This window comes from Lampris incognitus, chromosome 4 (genome assembly GCF_029633865.1).
Source record: "Lampris incognitus isolate fLamInc1 chromosome 4, fLamInc1.hap2, whole genome shotgun sequence".
Classification (NCBI taxonomy): domain Eukaryota; kingdom Metazoa; phylum Chordata; class Actinopteri; order Lampriformes; family Lampridae; genus Lampris; species Lampris incognitus.
In genome coordinates, this window is record NC_079214.1 from 46828887 (window position 1) to 46836188 (window position 7302).

Consider the following 7302-nt stretch of genomic DNA (forward strand, 5'->3'; position numbering starts at 1 on the left):
TTAAAATGTCTGCAGTTTACTTTGCAAAGGATTCTTTGAAACACAAGGACTTTAATAAGTTGGCAATGTTGATGATTCTTCTATTTGTATAAATTACGCATTTGTTTGACGGTATTCTTAAAACATTTCCATGGGCATCTGGGTGGCATTGCGGTCTATTCCGTTGCCTACCAACACAGGGATTGGCGGTTCAAATCCCCGTGTTACCTCTGGTTTGGTCGAGCGTCCCTACAGACACAATTGGCCGTGTCTGCGGGTGGGAAGCCAGGTGTGGGTATGTGTCCTGGTCGCCGCACTAGCGCCTCCTCTGGTCGGTCGGGGCACCTGTTCAGCGGGGAGGGGGAACTGGGGGGGAATAGCGTGATCCTCCCACGCGCTACGCCCCCTGGCGAAACTCTTCACTGTCAGGTGAAAAGAAGCGGCTGGTGACTCCACATGTATTGGAGGAGACATATGATAGTCTGCAGCCCTCCCCAGATCAGCAGAGGGGGTGGAGTAGCGACCGGGATGGCTCAGAAGAGTGAGGTAATTGGCCAAGTACAATTGGGGAGAAAAGGGGGGGGGGGGGATCCACAAAAAAAAAAATCCACTTGGTAAGGTAGATTTTGGTTGCATCTTTGTTGCCATTTCATTGAACAAGCTTTCCTAAAATGCTACGAGTGAAGCTCCCTTCACAAAAATAAATCTAGTACAGAATTTGCAAATGGGTTACCAGCTCAACTTATTGTCTAAGCCTCAACTTGTACTTGTGCCTCAACAAGAAAGATGCTTCTAAGTATGCAAGTGCATTTTTGCAACAGCAACAACAGCAGAGAGCTGTACTTTTCAAAGTCAAAAATATATGTCTGTGGCTTCATTCAGGAGCCATTTGGGCCAATACTTTTTAAAACAGAGCAACTTTGGAAAATGTATTCCTCTCTCATTGTTTTCCCTCTTGGGACTCATCTCACAACTGGCATCACTCGCCTCCAGAATAAAAAGGGAGAGAGAACCATGGCTTTTTTCCTCTGCATGTCGTTCAAAACAAACCCCTCTGAAGTCACTCGGCTTTTATGATTATTCCCTTTGCACGACTTTCCAGACAAGCAGCACAGCTACAAAAAGACCAACAGCTTTGTTAGGAAAAGGGGTTTTCTTTGCACTTTGGCCACAGAATAGTTTTCTCTATCAACACACTCAAATGTCCAAAGGGTTAGTACTCGCCACAGCAGAGGTCCGATGACCACGTTCACTGTGTCTGTGAACATTAGCTGGTCTGAAAATGAATGGTATATAATGCCGCTGAGGTGAGAACAGGTTTTTACACCAATCTCAAGCAGCATCGCTGCTGACTGCACACAGGATGGGAGCTCAGTGGGCAGAATATAGACCCAGCATTGTCAGCCTTAGATACTGGAGTCCAACTAAGTCAGCCGATGAGTAGCAACAATGCATATGCCCATGAAACTCTGAGGGTGTTCAGGCTAAAGCACCCACTGATTGGGACATTGGGACGTATGTAAGTGAATGTGAGTGCTCTAGTTGCATGCTGGGTAATCTTTATGCCTACAGCAGGAGTTGGATTGCCCTGCCTTCACACATAAACAGCTACAGGGGACACAGCAATGCCGAACCTTCCTTGACAGAGACCTCCATCTATTATTATTATTATTATTATTATTATCTCTACTTCGAGTATTTCTAAGCAGCAAAACACGAACTCCCATCAGCAATGAACATCTGTCTCTAAACATTCATTGGACATTCATTAAAGTTGAAATCTTGCAAATCACTAAAGATTGTATCCCTTTTGCAAGCATACTATGTGTTTATAGGGATGTTGCTTCATTTTTAATGTTTATTTCACACTCAACTGAAAAACAAAGAAAGGCAGTTAGTTTCAATAAAGATGGCAATGCCAACCAAGTGTGTATCCTGAAACACATTCAACAGAGCTCACGCTTGGAGGCAAAACCGTGCTAGAAAAACAAAAAACATGAGTGAATGAATAGCTTTTTCATGACAATCAGGATAAATAGCCACTTGAAGATCAGCCAGATGCCACTGGTCTGTCTTTGCACATTAACACAGGTAAAGTGCTTCTGCAGAGCCCTGTGGACCATGTTTCTGGGAAAGAGAAGCTTGCTATCCTGCCTAAACTCTAAACTTGATCCTTGGATTCCCTTGTTGGCAGTACATCGTTTTGACGACTGCTTTTACTTCTTCAAGTAAGACAAGATGATTTAAAGGACAATATTTGTGTTTTTTTCCGTTTGACTTCTCAGATTTCTCACTCAGCATTTTAGTTTAGAGGCTTTGAACGAATTGTGTGCTCGACTTCAGTCTTTTAAGCACCCTGCCTCTCAACACTATTAGGAAAATTGATTAAAACAGGGAAAACCCCTTAATTCTTGAGAACACCTCAGGCTGCGTATAGCTCATCAGTGGAAAGACACCAGCCATTTCTGTGCAAGTGCGCCTGTTCATTCAGAGTATGAGGACAAGGGTCATTCATCCTTTATACCTGTTTAGGTATAAAAGCATCTCTTGAGTGTGTCCTCGGAAGTCTTGGTTAGAAGGTCACCAGTCCAGCACAGCGCCCAAACACAAACCCACACACACACACACACACACACACACACACACACACACACACACACACACACACACACACACACACACACACACACACACACACACACACACACATACACACACAGACTCATACCAACGAACAATTTAGAGTCTCCAATTCAGCCAACATGCAGGTGTTTGCACTATGGGAGGAAACCCACAACCACGGGAAGAACATGCAAACTGCATACAGAAGGGCTGGGATCCCTGAACCTTCTTCCTGCCAAGCAACAGTGCAAATGTGCAAGTGTCACTGTGCCACTATAAACAACCAAATTTTCTTTTAGTTGGAAAATTTGAGCACCATTCAATTATTAACCTCAAGTAGAAAAAAACGATCAACTGATCTGAACAAACTGTGTTATCTTAAAGAAATATTTGCTAGCAAACTGCATCTTAACAGTAGACCAGGGCCAGCCCTGAAGACCAGCCCCGCCTCCCCAGTGTAATTCATGTAATGCTACAGGCCACCCACTAACTGAGGACACATGCTGTCTTTCCCACTTCAGGGAATACTCAGTTCTTAGGTAATTAATGTTTATGGACAGAATTCCCGGGACCCTCGTCATGCTGTGCTTAGTCTTTCTGCATCTTTTCCCAGGTAAACATACCATTTTGGCTAAACCTTATCCTAACATACTAAAATGACTCCTATGAAGGCACAAAGCTAAGTCCAAATATGAGTAAATGATAATTTCTCTGCCAAACTAGAAAAAAACAAGGCTTTAATCTGTGATGTCATTGAGAAACAATCCATTCATCCATCCACTATCTGAACCACTTATCCTGCTCTCAGAATCACAGGGATGCTGGAGCCTATTCCAGCAGTCATTGGGCAGCAGGCGGTGAGACACCCTGGACAGGCCGCCAGGCCATCACAGGGCCCGCCCACACACACACACACACACACACACACACACACACACACACACACACACACACACACACACACACACACACACACACACACACACACACACACATTCATACCAAGGGACAATTTAGTATGGCCGATTCACCTGACTTACATGTCTTTGGACTGAGGGAGGAAACAGGAGCCCCCGGAGGAAACCCACACAGACATGGGAACAACATGCAAACTCCACACAGAGGACAACCCGGGATGACCCACCAAGGTTGGACTACCCCAGGGCTGGAACCCAGGACCCTCTTGCTGTGAGGCGACCGCGCTAACCACTGCGCCACCGTGCCACCCGTGATGTCATTGAGAAGCAAGCGCTGTCAAAATGTTTGCCTGATAGTAAGTAAGTGGGAAACCAACTTCACCGTGACGGTCCCTGAGGCAAATTTTCAAGGTTATTCTCACATTTTCTCAGGGGGAAATATGCAGTACCACTTTTGCATGAAGCTCATGTTGACATCACATGTCACAATTTTTTTTTTTTTACAAAACAATAATGTCAGCTTCCCTCTATGTAAAAACAGAGTGGTGTCAGTGCTCTAGATCGTAGAAAAAGGTTGTTTAGGATGACAGGAGATCATTGGAATTACATAAATTCTGCATTACAATGTAAAAGGACCATATTATCTGCATCAGGGACACCTTGTCTCAGCGAAATGATTCAAATGAAATAAGACAGGCAAATAACCCTTGAGTAATTGTCAGGTCACAGGGAATCAGGGTTACTGGGTATACCTGAAGCCTTCAATCAGCAAAGCAGACACCGTCTGGCTGCGTCTGGCCTGTGATCTTTTTACTAACTGCAATAAATCCTCCTCTGGGATCTGCGCAGGACTAGGGCCTCGCCAAGCCGACTGTCCTGGGCTCACACGTGTGACACGATGCAGTTTTCATTTCAAGCACAACTCCTTTTTGCTTTTCCCACATTCCAACGTGGCAGCCTGCAGCACTCTCAACAAGAACAGACATGGCCGCAAAAAACAAAAAGAAAAAAAACTGTCAGTCAGAAGTATAACAACAGAGCTGACCACCAAAGGGGAGATGATGTGGAGATCAGCACTCGCAAAAAGTGAAATGACCAACTTGCGATGGGGCCAGAGTGTGTTACCTTTCTTACACGAAACTGAGAATCTCACCATGGTCTTGTGAGAACGTTTGTGAGATAACATACGATTTAACCAGACTTGCTATCCTTTGCCTGATATCAGACAGAATTGCCAAGTCGTTACACTCAACTCAATGGAGTGGGCAGATTCAAAGGTCTGGAAGGGGCAAGTTTGTCCTTGGTGTCACTAAACAAAACTTAAAAAGAGTGGGGAAATGTTGTGATGCAATACATAGGAATGTCAGGACCCCATCTCTGCCACACATGTTAAAATTCACAGATGTCAGCTGGGCTACATTTTCAGCAGCTCCATTTCCTCTACCTTAATAGTGTCAACCTAATAGGACATATCGGGCAAGCCCACGACCAACATATTTCCAAAAGTGGCACAGCATTTCAATAACAAGGGAGGTTACATAACATGACGCTTTCCATTGACACTATTCATTTCTTGCTAGACTCTTCATCTCTTGTCTACTTCAAACAGACACCGGCAAGATCTATCTCTAATCCTTTGGGATGGCTGTTATACAATGACTGAAAATCATAGCCAAAACACGATTGGAAATGACTATGCTTTAGTCCTTTGCTGCAGACGGGCAAGGGCATAGTCTATATATACACATCATCCAGCAAACTAGAAAGAACGTTATGTTATCGTTATTTGGGGGCAGAAGTAACACCGGACGACCTAAAATATCTTTCGGTGCAGCGAGATATGGAGAGACCAGTGTTTTTGAGTTATTTATAGCAATGAACGACTGCACACTGGCGGATGAAAGCGTCAAATAGTGCTGGAGGAGCCGAGTGCGTCGGTGTGTTGCGACTAGTTTTCCTTTGCACCATCTATTAAAGCTGGATTACCCACGACAGCAAACAACCTGTGGCACATGCGTGGCTGTGGAGGGCTCACCGTAAAGCTCCGAGAAATGCAATCAATTCACCAAATCGATATAATAGGGTTTTTTCCCCCATTTGCAAAAATAAAAAATAGGAAAACCCAGCGCAATTGGTTGTCATGCCGTGTGCTGTGCGATCAGACAGGGACAGACAGACAGGCAGCACACCGGAGCGGGGCTTTTCCAGTCGGTTCGCCTGACTAGTACCCGGCAGCTGTTCGGTGTAATCCCTCCTCAGTCACTATAACGGTCCATCATTTCATACTTACGCCACTTGCGAATGCGAAATTAATCCTCACGTAACTTCCCCCGCGATCGCCTGCCGTCACTGTTGCATTACGGCGCCGTCGGTGCAGAAACGGTGAGATAACTTTTCTGGCTATTTTTTTCCCCCTCTCTCTCTCTTTGGTTCCCCTCTACCAGACCATTCAATGTGCCGAGCCGGCTCTGCGCCCCGCCGCCATTTTGGTTGTGATGCGAATCCGCCGGGCGCCGCTTTAAGAGCGACGTTTGCATCACTTCTATTTTTTCTTTTTTCTTTTTTTCATTCTGACAGAGCCGACCTGCCTCTCCCTGCCAATTACAGCGCTGTGCACACCGCACGGGAGGGCGATGGCTATAGGCGAGCGCAATTACAAATAAATAAATAAATAAAACAAACCTCACTCAGCTCTGTTGTTCTGCTGTACAGAATAAACAAGTGACATCTTTCCAGTTTCTCCAGTACCAGTTTTCAGTGTTGTGCTTCGAGCCCATATGTTATGGACTATATCTAGTATAACCTAATTAGTCTGTGAAAAAATGGTATGCAATATGTATGCTATATTAAGGTTTTTATAAATGCAGTATTACATATAATAAAAGAAAAACGCTATATAAAATGCAACTTGATTGATTGATTGATCGATCGATAGATCGATTGATCATAACCACCACCACCACCATCATCATCATCATATTATTATTATTATTATATAGTAGTAGTAGTGTTTAATTATGATCTGTTACATACAGCATAACTAAACACTACATATAAAACTGAACAAAAAAGTTTTTAGTCATCCTTAAATAGTCGTCAAAGACTGCTAGTAGTTGGTCAAAGATAGTGCAAGGCAAATCTGCCTTATACTATCTTTGACCAACTTTGCATGTAGATATAATATGCATTTAATGCAAACCGGATGAGAAGAGAAATAACAGTTAAGAGACAGAGTCTAACACGTTTGCAAAGGCATTTCATTGCAAAACTGAAAGACGGGGAAAGGCACAAATGACAACAAACTCAGCAAAGACAAGAGTGATACAAAATCAACACAATTCATGAATGACAAGTCTTAGGCATAAATCAAATTTGGATTCTGACTCATCAGACCAGTTCTACATGATATACAACAGTTTTACACAATATACAACAGTTCTACATGATGTGCAACAGTTCTACATGATGTGCAACAGTTCTACATGATGTGCAACAGTTCTTCATGTTATACAACAGTTCTACGCGATATACAACAGTTCTACACGATATACAATAGTTCTACATCATATACAACAGTTCTACATCATATACAACAGGTCCACAGTCAATATTCTCTGTATCCAATAAAGAACTAACAACGACCAGCTTTTACCTCCAACTGAGTTCACAAGTTCACTATTTTGCAGGTCAGGAAAAGATTTTATAGGCAATGTTTGTGTTCATTTGTGAAAATATACATGGGATGAAGAAGAACAAAAGAAGAGGAAATTTAAACCTAAGTGGC

General features: G+C 43.4%; 1 protein-coding gene across 1 annotated transcript in view; it reads right to left on the reverse strand.

The window, feature by feature from the left end:
• The window catches only part of LOC130111955 (C-myc promoter-binding protein-like), a 109821-nt gene extending 103894 nt beyond the window's left edge, over positions 1-5927 (reverse strand). The window contains exon 1 of the mRNA XM_056279262.1: positions 5809-5927. The gene's annotated coding sequence lies outside the window, so the exon portion shown is untranslated. The remainder of the gene's footprint in view (positions 1-5808) is intronic.
• Between the last annotated feature and the right edge of the window lie 1375 nt (positions 5928-7302).